The sequence below is a fragment of the Prinia subflava genome, chromosome 13, assembly GCF_021018805.1.
Source record: "Prinia subflava isolate CZ2003 ecotype Zambia chromosome 13, Cam_Psub_1.2, whole genome shotgun sequence".
Taxonomy (NCBI): Eukaryota; Metazoa; Chordata; class Aves; order Passeriformes; family Cisticolidae; genus Prinia; species Prinia subflava.
The window spans coordinates 8,931,482-8,942,226 of record NC_086259.1 but is presented as its reverse complement, the minus strand read 5'-3'; the positions used below and the strand labels follow the sequence as shown (position 1 = coordinate 8,942,226).

General features: G+C 38.3%; 1 protein-coding gene across 1 annotated transcript in view; it reads left to right on the top strand.

Annotated features, from left to right (window-relative positions):
• Positions 1 to 6,066: 6,066 nt before the first annotated feature.
• ZNF423 (zinc finger protein 423) overlaps positions 6,067 to 10,745 on the top strand; it is a 276,157-nt gene continuing 271,478 nt past the window's right edge. The window contains exon 1 of the mRNA XM_063410791.1: positions 6,067 to 7,178. The gene's annotated coding sequence lies outside the window, so the exon portion shown is untranslated. The remainder of the gene's footprint in view (positions 7,179 to 10,745) is intronic.

The following is a 10,745-nucleotide window of genomic DNA, read 5'->3' as shown; positions in this document are numbered from 1 at the left end:
ACAGCAGCTGGTTTTCTTCTTTTCTGCGCCTCCTGACATCCTCACATGACTCGAGACGGCTGTTCAATGTATGTGTCTTGGCAGAAAAAAAAAGCTAGAAAAGAAGACACAATATTCTTCCTTCAGGACAGCGCAGGCTCAACCTCTACACTTCACTGGGGGCTTTTCTACACCCCTCCCGCTCGCAGCCACCAGCACGGCCAGGCTGCTGGCCCAGGAGCATTGCAGTGCACAGATTTAAAGGCTGCTTTAGGAAACAGGTGCAGCAAGACTGACCTGTGATCTCCTCAGCAGGGCCAGGCAAAGCTCCTGCAAGCTGCAGGCACGAGCAGCAGGCTGAATATCGTACACAGGCAGTTTCAATTTGTCAGGGTTTCTGTGCAGGAGGCTGGCGCTGGGGCACATCTGTCTGTGTGTGGGGCCTGTATCTCTGTTCGAAGGGTGTGAGGGGCCTCCACACACCAGCCCCTACCCGCGTCCCCTGGGCCTGGTGCTGCCGCAGCGCTGTGGCACCGGGGCTGCCCTCAGGGACACGGACAGCAGCAGTGGCGCTGTGCCTGCTGCGCTGCCTCACCAGGCCCGGCCGTGCTCCGGCGCCAGCAATTGCATACTGGATGGCAACATTCGAAACGATGGTCATCCAAAAGCAGTGCTGAAAGGTTGGGTTTCCGTGCCGGTCGCAGGTGTCCCGTGGGACTGCAGGGATCAGCCATCATGGTCCCACAGCCCTGCCTGCTGCCAGCCCAGCTGGGCTACAGAGGTGACTGAACTGGTCTGTTTGCTAAATGAAAGCTTTCTGAATTACTGAGTGACTCGATTAGTGAGCTCCCCAGGGGCCCGGGCTCTCTGCACTGCCATCTGTTTTCAGCTAACTGGTGCTGGAGCCTGGATTGTATTTTGTAGTCCAGTAAGAATTTTGCATTGCGTAAAGCAGAGGCGCCGCAGTGCTCTCGGGGTTGGGGTGTGGTGTAATTTCTCTTCTTCTGTTTCTTGAAAGGAACCTAGAAAATCATAAAAATACGATTTATAGTATTTTTGCTCTCATTGGTTTAAGCATAATTACAAAAAAATTGTGTATTCTAGAAATTTGTACTTTTGCTTTGGTGATGGCTCACAAACGTAAATGATGGCCTATTATTTTCTTAAGTGTTTGAGTCCAGGTTATTATAGTTTTGCCTATATAGTTTACACCAGTTTTGCCGCCGTAAAAAACAGAAGAAACACGATACTGGTGGTGGTTGGAATTGTGTCTGCCATGTGGAAAGGCAGAACACCTCAGTGGTGTTTTTTCTGGCTGTTGACAATGACTATAGCAGATATTAGCATTGGTTTCACAGAATCAAAGACTGGAGTAAGTAAGTAAGTAAATACAATGTTTTCTTCCTTTCTACAACTGTACTCTTGCAGTTTGTAGAACCTTAAATTAATCAGACCCCAGGAAGCTGGATGCTGCTTTCAAAAACTAAGTTCTCTGCATAGCCCTTGGAGATTTCCATCATCCTGAAAGGATCTGAAAGTTGTCATTTGCATTAAGCTATGTATACTTTATATGAGCTTGCTGATGTGCAGATCTTCTCTGGTCTTTTAGGTTGCTCCACCTATTAGGTTTACGTCTGAATAAATACAGATATCATAAAGTTGTTTTTTATTCAAACTTCAATGATCTATGAGACTTAGAGGTTGAACCTACATCAGGAGAAAATTCCAACAGCTATAACCCTTGAGATACTGTGAAAACAAGTAAGTAAATTATAATTCCTTTATTGTTTCTAATGTAAAACTTCTTGGACTATTAAAAATGTTTTGGGATTTTTTTCCCCCTCAGTAGCTTTTAGTTGTCTACTGCACAACTCTGTTGACTAGCCAAGATAAATGAGGCAAGGCAATGTAACTGTCATCACACTATAGCTATGACTTAAATAAACTGTTTCTTAGGGTTAGTGCATCTGTTAATAACCCTTGATATCTTTTTCTGCCAACACCTGGGAAACCTGAAAATTACCAGCCTAAGCAAAAGGGCTTGGTGTACACTTGGATTGCTTCACAGGGCAGAGGTGGTTGGAGGAACCGTGCTTTGTCAGTTTAGAGTGCTGTCTCAAGTATCGCTTCTCAAGGTGCAAGGGATGCATCTTTCTGAGTTTAGCATCTTTGGTATCTATTTCTGGTTCTCACAGCTGTACTTGGAGCATAATGTGAGAGCATCTGTTGGCAGCATCTGCTATCACAGATAATTAGGATGGGTCACTTGTTTCTTAGTTTGATTGCTTTTCCAGCCTTCTGCATTTTTTAGTCTACATATCCTTTCTCCTACTCATTTTCCTCTGAACAATCCCTCCCTCTTGAGGCAAGATGTTACTTCAGAGATACTGTGGTAATGTTTAAGACTGTTATATATTCAGTCTTTTTGAATTTACTAATCCTGTATTTTTATAAATCTGTTTACTGTAGTAAGTTTGAATAGTATAATCCTAACTTGCATTTAGTGATACAAGGATAGTGTTTACATGCTTTATATTCCTTTTTTAAGTAGATTTTGGAAGCTTAAAGCTTAAATCTTATCAAGAGACTGTCCTTTTTTTTTTTTTTCTTCATTCTATCTTATTTTCCCTGAAAAGTCTTTTACTTATCTACAGTACTGCTGGGGTTTTTCTGCAAGAGGATCCATGCTCAGGACTTCTTGGTTTAGACAACAACAAAAAAAATCCCATCAGAAAACTCCATAACTTTTTTTATTTTTGGTAGCAGGCCTATAGAAAATTAAATTTTAAAGTTTATCCTGGCAGATGAACTTCATCAAATAGATGCATATTCTCTAGAAAAGAGAATGCCTTTTGTTAGACTTCTAAACGAAGTCTAAAGGATGATCTCTACACACTGTAAGTATAGTGTAGAAATATGGATTTTGTGTGTGTGGCTTGATGTTTCACTTCTCAGAAGTGTAGTGTGAAACTTGTTCTGCCACACTGAACATGATAAGTTATGGCTTGAGGTGCCATAAATGGTTTGAATTTTGGTAGACTGTAAGGCTAATTTGTGGTCCTCTGCTCTTTTTCTGCAACTGGAATTTGCAGTTTTTCCTCAAAAAAGGAGGTTTTTTAATCATGTCAAGGTACTTACAGCAGGTGTGGAAAAACTTTACCATCATATTCCATATAAAACTTCAGAAGACAGGCTTCTTTTATTCAGGATAACTTAATCCCTTATTTAGCTTATTGTTCTTCTTTACACATCTGTCACACAACAGGCACATCAGTTTCTGAGCAAGAAATCGAATCGCTGCCAGCAATCCAATAAGAATCTGCATTTCTGCTGCTTCAGTAATCTGCTATTTGTGAATCAGGCTGTGATAGTTCTTATGGAAGGTGACTGAATTTGTAGTGCTGAACTGGCTCTGCATTTACTTACTTACTTACTGTGCTGAATTGGCATTACTCAGAAATTAGGCCCAGCCACCCCCAACCTCTCCGTGATAACTGAGGACCAGCTGGAATGCAAGGGGATTTATTTTCTGCCAAATTTACTTACACGTAGCACAAGAAACTCCCTCTTCAACTTCTTGTTCACTTTTTTGTCACATTTTAAAAATAGGATATGGATTCTTCCTCAGTCTTGAACCATTTGTATTCAGCTTTTCCATTTTCTAGTCCTTCCTATTTAATTCACCGGTAGAGTATTCTCAGCCTCTTAATCCCCATGTTCTACTACACGTTGCATTTGGTTTTCTAAAAGCTGCCAGGGAACAGATGTATTCCATCTGATTGTGCCTGCTTTTCAAGGCTGCTTTAGTCTTTCAAATGTCACTCCAGGTATGATCATAGAGTGACAGCATTGTCTTCTTTTACTGACTTTCAGGTTGAAAGTTAAGTGTTTAGAACAAGGATATTTTTCTTTGAAATCTCAGTTTTATGCCAAAGACATTACACCATAACAATACGGACTCATAGGAAAACCAAACTGTTTTTTACTAACAATGTAGAGAAGCCAAGACTGGAAGCTGGCTTTGTTTCATTTCTTTTGGAGGTAGTGGTGTGGAATCTGTGCTGTGGGCAGGCAGACCTTGAGAGGTGCTGGGGCACTGTTCCTGCAGCAGCTTCCTGAGAGCAGGCATCTAATCACTGTTTGAACTGCTCTGCTCACAGCCTGCTTTGTGCCAGACACGGGACAAGGAGGTTTGTTGGCTTTTGAAATGATGAGCCATGTACACTGCTGCCTTGCCAGGATATGCTGTGTTTCTTGCTGCATTTCTTGTTGTTTCCAACCATTGTTTTGGGCATTTGTTTGTTCAGCCTGAGATCCTATTCACAGCAGCTGCTGGGAGGGTTGTTTGCATTCAGTTGTCTGCTTGTCCTGTAGGGTTAAAGTTGATACTACTTTTGCAGAACAAGCACTCCTTCCAGCCTAATAAATGCTTCTTACGAAAACCAAACAAAATAACCACAAGCACACAAATCTGGTTATAGCTTTTTTCTCACATAGTTCCATCCCATACCTGCTTCCAGAAGGGCATATCCTGAGATAATGTAGCAATCCCTCTGTTAAGTAAACTTCCCTTGCTTTTCTCTCTGTAGTATTGCAGCTATACCAGACAAGTGGGAGATAATTTCTCTTGAGGTTTTTGGTTAATCGTCTTCTGAGGAAAAACACGGTTTCTAGATAAACACAGAATTTAAATGGATTCTTTATATTTAATTATTTGTACTCAGGTTATCAGTACCTTTAAAAAACAAAATCCATTATTAATGTCCTTATAACTAGCAATCCTGAACCTGCTTTCCTGTCGCTTCAATAAACTGTACTATTTATGAACCTGGAATCATGGAAGTTCTCATTGAATTCAGCCAGACCTATAGGGCTGATTTGATTCTAATCAAAAATCAAGCCTGGTCACACCCAACCCCTCCAATATCTGAGGACCAGCTGGAATGCAAAGGGGGTGTTTTTTCTGCAAAATTTCTATTCCCTTAATGCAAAAGTCACTTCTAGCTGCTGATGCTTAATGAAGGCACTTGCTGCTGCACACTTTTCAGTACCTCTTTACTTAAGGGAAAAATGGATGTAGCAAAAGTTTTAGAAGCATCTTGTGTAAGCAGAAAGTTTGGCTTAAAATGTCCCACAGTGGCTGCAAATTTTTGCTGTGACTCTTGTGATGTCAGTGTACTTCTTTAGGTTGTAGTTAAGCAGAGTCAGGAGGAGCTGACTGAGCTCCTCTAAGTGTGTTATAAGGCACTCAGTAATTTAGGCAAGCCCAAAGAAGGAAATCTGACCTTTTCACATCTCCCTAGAGTTTGTTAATGAAGAGTGGTGAAGAAAATATAATACATCACTTCTAGTTGATACGGCACTCTTTACAAAACAAGTGTAGTGTGAAAATCTATTAAATATGCTTATTTTATCTGTTTAACACTTTGGATTAGTCTAGCTTTTAAAAGTATTTTCTGGTAACATATACCTAAACTCATATGCTTACCTTTTCTAGTAGAAATCTTTACAAAATGCACCATACCTTTAAATCAAAGTGAGAGAAACTTAAGCAAATAATCTTATTTAATAGTGTCTAATAATAGTAGCTTAGCCAAGTAGTCATGTAGATTCATTATGCAAATATTGCCCGAATAGAACTGTATAAATATGCTTGTACTTTTGGCCTTTGGTGTGCTATCTGTATATTTTGGAGCTCCAAAAAAAATTAGAAGGTGGCTTCTGTTGGAGATAGGCAAGCAAGCTCATTTCTGATGATATCTACATTGCTGTGTGTCTGTTGTGGGTATTTTTTCAACATGGCTTTAAAAATATTGACGAAAGGTGTTTTGTAACAGGTGAAAAATGTTCCTGGTTAGTCTCTAGTGTCTGGCTGTAGTCTGGTGGGTTTTCCTAGTCATACTGCCCTCCCTTGGGGTGAGATTCGAGTCCCAACATCAAAATGGAAGAAAGTTCAGGAGAGAATGCTACAAAAGTAATGCTCTGTGGGTTGGAATAGATCATTGAGCTGCTCTTAGTAGAACAGTTCTGAGAAGTTTGCAGCCCAGTTTAACCAGCCATGTTTCTTATGCATTTTTAATGTGTCTAACAAATCTCCTCAGGGAAAATGAAAACATGTAGGTGGGAAGCCCTTGCTTTAAGGGACTGTTTTTATCATTTTTAGCAGTATTGTTAAGCAGTAAAGTAGTGAAACTTGGTGATGTTCTAATACAGTTTTGCTATCCGTGCTGTTTCTTAATTGATTTTCCAGTTGGTTGCAGATGACTACACCAGGGGTGATTTAGAGAGAAGCTATACACACAGTTTTACCAGCAGATGCAGAAAGAATGAGACACCTTCTGACTGTCACTGCTGCCACCAGCAAGGAGGAAAAGTAGGTTTCTATTAAAGGGGTTGTGTTTTTTTTTATTTTTTGGCTGATTCTGTTACAGAGATGGTAATTACATAGGTAGATGTAACCCAGTTCAGAAATGTGACCCTGCAAATATGTAGATAATGTTTGAAGATCATGCCTGTTTAATGTTTCTGCATCACCTTAAAACTTCTAGTTAGTTTTACAATTTCTTATGCGCCTAGGCAATTTTTTTTTTGCAATAGTTAATTCCTTTCCTTCTCACTGACTTCCAAATTTGACGTATCTCCTTCTGATAGTCACATGACTGGAACTACACCAGAGATTCTCTCTTGTGGTTCATGGAATGTTGCGCTTGTGTAGCAGCACATAATCTCTTCAAATGAGGGCTAGAAATTCTCTGCCATTATTGCAGTTTAGTGATCTATTGAAATGTTTGGGCTCAGGAATCCAGAGAGAACTACAGCTGCTTCACCTGGGTTGGTTAATGTGTCTGAAATGTAAAGATCATGTGAGATAATTGGACCAGCTTGTAAATTGACCTTTTTTTTTTTTTTTTTACTTTATATATTTTATATTTTTTATATACTTTATATATTTTTTTAAATAATTAGATGGCAAAGCTGAGAAATTATTTTGCTTTCAGTTGTTTTAAACCAAATATGTGGCTTTATTATGTAGATGAAACCATTTTAGAACTGCTTTAAAAAGTAGGTGCATTCCAATATATAAAAAATTATTTTTTCCTTGACTATCTACTGTTCCACTCGTCATTTCAGGATCAGTATTAACAAACATTTTTGTTGGTGAAGCAAATGGAATTTGTGACTTTCATCTCTCCACATTGGTAAGAAATGTTATCTTCCAAGTTAAATAACTAAAATCAAGTTTTCAGTAAAATTTTTAAAGGTTAATGTTCAGCATCAATCCTCAGAACAAATGTATTGCTAGTCTTAATTTTTGCACTATCTTCAATATTTTTGCAAAAAAGCAGGCTATTAACAAAAGTACAGAAATGTTAGTGTAGTAGTTCATAATAGACAATATTCTTTTCAGCTGAATATTTCTCAATATGCTAGGATGATGATATAAAATCAGATCATAAATATAAATTTTAATAGTTTTTCACTGTGGTGGTAAAATGTGATCAAGCAGGTATCATCAACTAAAAATCTTCCTCTGATGTATATTACAGCTTCCTACTATAACAAATACTTTCAGAATTTTCTGCATAGCTTAAAATAGAGATCACAGATACTTCCCATTTTTGCAGAAGGTGTTTCTGATCAAAGAAGACATTGTTCTGTGGGTTTCTCACAGCTCAGCATTGGACTTGGTACTTGTGGCTGCTGGCACATACAAGATGGCAACAGCACAGCAATGGGAAACAGTGACACAGACCTTTAGTTTTATATAACCGACTTCCCTTTGCTTCAGGGAATTATTCTAGAATTATCAGCAATGGCATACAAGAGCCTGAACATGAGGTGAAAATCATATACCTCACATAAGTCAGATTTCTCACCTGCAGTCCAAGAAGTTAAATGACTGTTTTGTATTCTTGAACAGCTCAACGTAGCATTTTCCTCTTGCCCTGTAATCAGAATTCATTATTCTATCTAGAGAAAGTTTAGATTGTTTGAGATGTTGCTTAAAATATTCTCCATTCAGAACTGCAGTTAAAATTTCTTTCAAGCCGTTTAAATTTTAAACACAGATTCATTGCACTTCTGGGTAACAGAATTTGACCTAGTTAAAATGAGACAGCTTTGAAATAGTTTGCTGAATTAATTTCTAATAATGCATAATACATGTAGTGATTAAATGTCTGTCCTGGATTGCTGCTTCCATGGCATAAACTGCACTTAACAAACTCACATATAATAATTAAATTATAAGAAGTTATATAGCAAGTGCCTAATTATAATTTCAGTTTCATGTGTTGGTTCTATGTAAATAAACAAAAATGCTTTTTAAGATTTATCTCTATCTGTTTCACAACTTTTTATTGTAAATTTACAAATTTTACATATTTTAATGTATCAGGAATGTAGTAACAAAAATGCAATTTCTCCTGGAGCAAAAGTAACTGCTCTTCAGTTAAGAATATTCTGAAATTAAGAAAAAATCTGTACAAATCCTATTATTTTGAGTGTAAATGTTTGTGAAAGTCTTTGTGTAGAATTGGGAATCTTTATCTTGTTCATGATCTAAAATTTAAACTGACCAATAATGATTTGGCAGGGGGAAGGAGAACTTACAGCTTTTCATTTGTATTTCAAATGAAGTTCATATACTGGTTCTAAATCAAAACTAACCTCAGCAGCTACAGGAGGGCTGTGTCAATACTGAACTGAAGGCTTTAAACATCTCACTCTGTTATATTGCACAGAGTTAACAGCTGTATTTTTGTATCTGTCTGGAGAAGTGCACAGTGATGAAAACACCAGTTTGATGAAGCCATCTCTGACTTCTCTGTAGTACAGCATAATGTGCCTGTGCAGGAGGCTCTGGCTCTCAGAGCTGAAGCTCTTGGGAGCAGATTTGCTGAATGTGTCAGGGTTTCACACAAGAACGCTGTGTGTAGGTGACTGCCTGGCGTGGGAGCTGTGAGATGTGCAGTGTGCCTCTGGACATGAGAATTATTTCTGTTACAAGCAGGGAAATACTTGAATTGGTTGGGGCTGAACCCAGTAAGTGACCCTGCAACCACCTGAACATACATAATTGAAGGTATTATTTTTTCCCTCTAAAATACAATTTCGAACATCTTTTAAATCTGATATAAGCTTGTTTATACGTAAGAAATAATCTGTAAATAAATGACAGGCACTAGAGATCAAAAGTTTGTGTATAAAACGCTGGCGTGTCTATTAATGGGCATGTGCATCCTGCAGTATGTACAGATATTCTTCACATGAAATTACACATGTTCTAAGGACATATACACGTGTCCCTAATGGGGAATTGCTCTCTCACAGGTTACATTTGCAAGTATTTGATCATCTGCTAAGGCTGTTGTTGATTTAAGTTGTAATAGTACTGTGTGCAGAAATGCATTTATGTCAGTAATATCTATCAAAATAAAATTGGCAACTCTTGGTTTAACAGGATTCAAGAATATATTGGTGTATAAACTTATTTTAATTAAAAAGTTTAAAATTCAGCAGAATACCTCAAAAAAAGTCACCTCCAAACCACATATACAAATTATAGACTTGGAATATGAGTGTCATTTTGTCTGTAGAACTGATCTACAGAAAATTCTTGGATACCCTTGTGATAAGAGGATAGTGAGATTCTCACAGGCTTCTACTTGTGCTCCTAATTTCTTTTGAAGAGTTGCTCACCACTTCTGTTTATTTAGACTCAGACTTACTGAACAAGCTCATCCTTCACCTGAAGACACAATCTCATGAGGACGTAAAGTCATGGACAGGCACTGCCATCCACACCTTCACCCCCTGTGCTGCCAAGCAGTATTGCTGTCTTAGGACAGTCATCCTTGCCTAAGGTTAAACCTTGATTTGGGTGAAAGGCTGTCAGGGGCTCTTCTTCCAGCACTCTTTCAGTTTCAGATTTCAAAGTGATTCATTCTGTTTCCGTGACTGACTTGATCACTTGCCACAGTACATTTATTCACAGAAGTAGAACAAAACATAGTAGATACTACATGAACTGCAATCAAGTAGATGGGTGAGATGTGGAAAAATCTGAACTTGCAAATATTTGGTAGTGATCAAATAATAGTTGAAAGAGTGGAACTCAGCCATGCTATTTTCAGAGCAAATTTTATGTGAAAGAATTGGAGCGTAGGGGAGTATACTATTCTTTATCTAAAGATGAATTCATTCTAACGTTATAAAAGTAAAAGAACATAAAACTCATCTTTCATGTCCTTAGTCTGAAATCAGATTCAGCTACTGTCCTTGCATCTGTTTGAAGTTGGTATGGGTTGAGGTGAACACCTGGCTATTTTAGAAAGGCTTTTTTTCCTCCCCTGTTGTGAACTTTTCCCATTCCACAAAGGTTTCTTTTTTAGTTACCAAGTTGGTTGCAATTCTTTTGAGTTACTGAAGCTCATGGGAAACCAGAGGGGCAGCAGAAACGGTGAGGGCGGTTCAGGTTTAAAACATGAATATTCTTGGATGCATAGGATAAGAGTATAGTGTTTTGTTTTAAATTAAAAACTGCTTTAATGATTGAAAATGATGGGGAAGTCAGCAAAAAATATTGTGACATCTGCTTAATTGGATTATTTTCTTTTATTAAGTGCTGGTGTAAAAAGAAACTACATGTACACTCTTGACAGCTATTGATGTGCTAAATCTGATTCCTTGGATGAATACTAGGCACAAACTCTATCAAAACTAATGACCTACATTATGGTCATGGATTAAATCCTTGCTTAGAA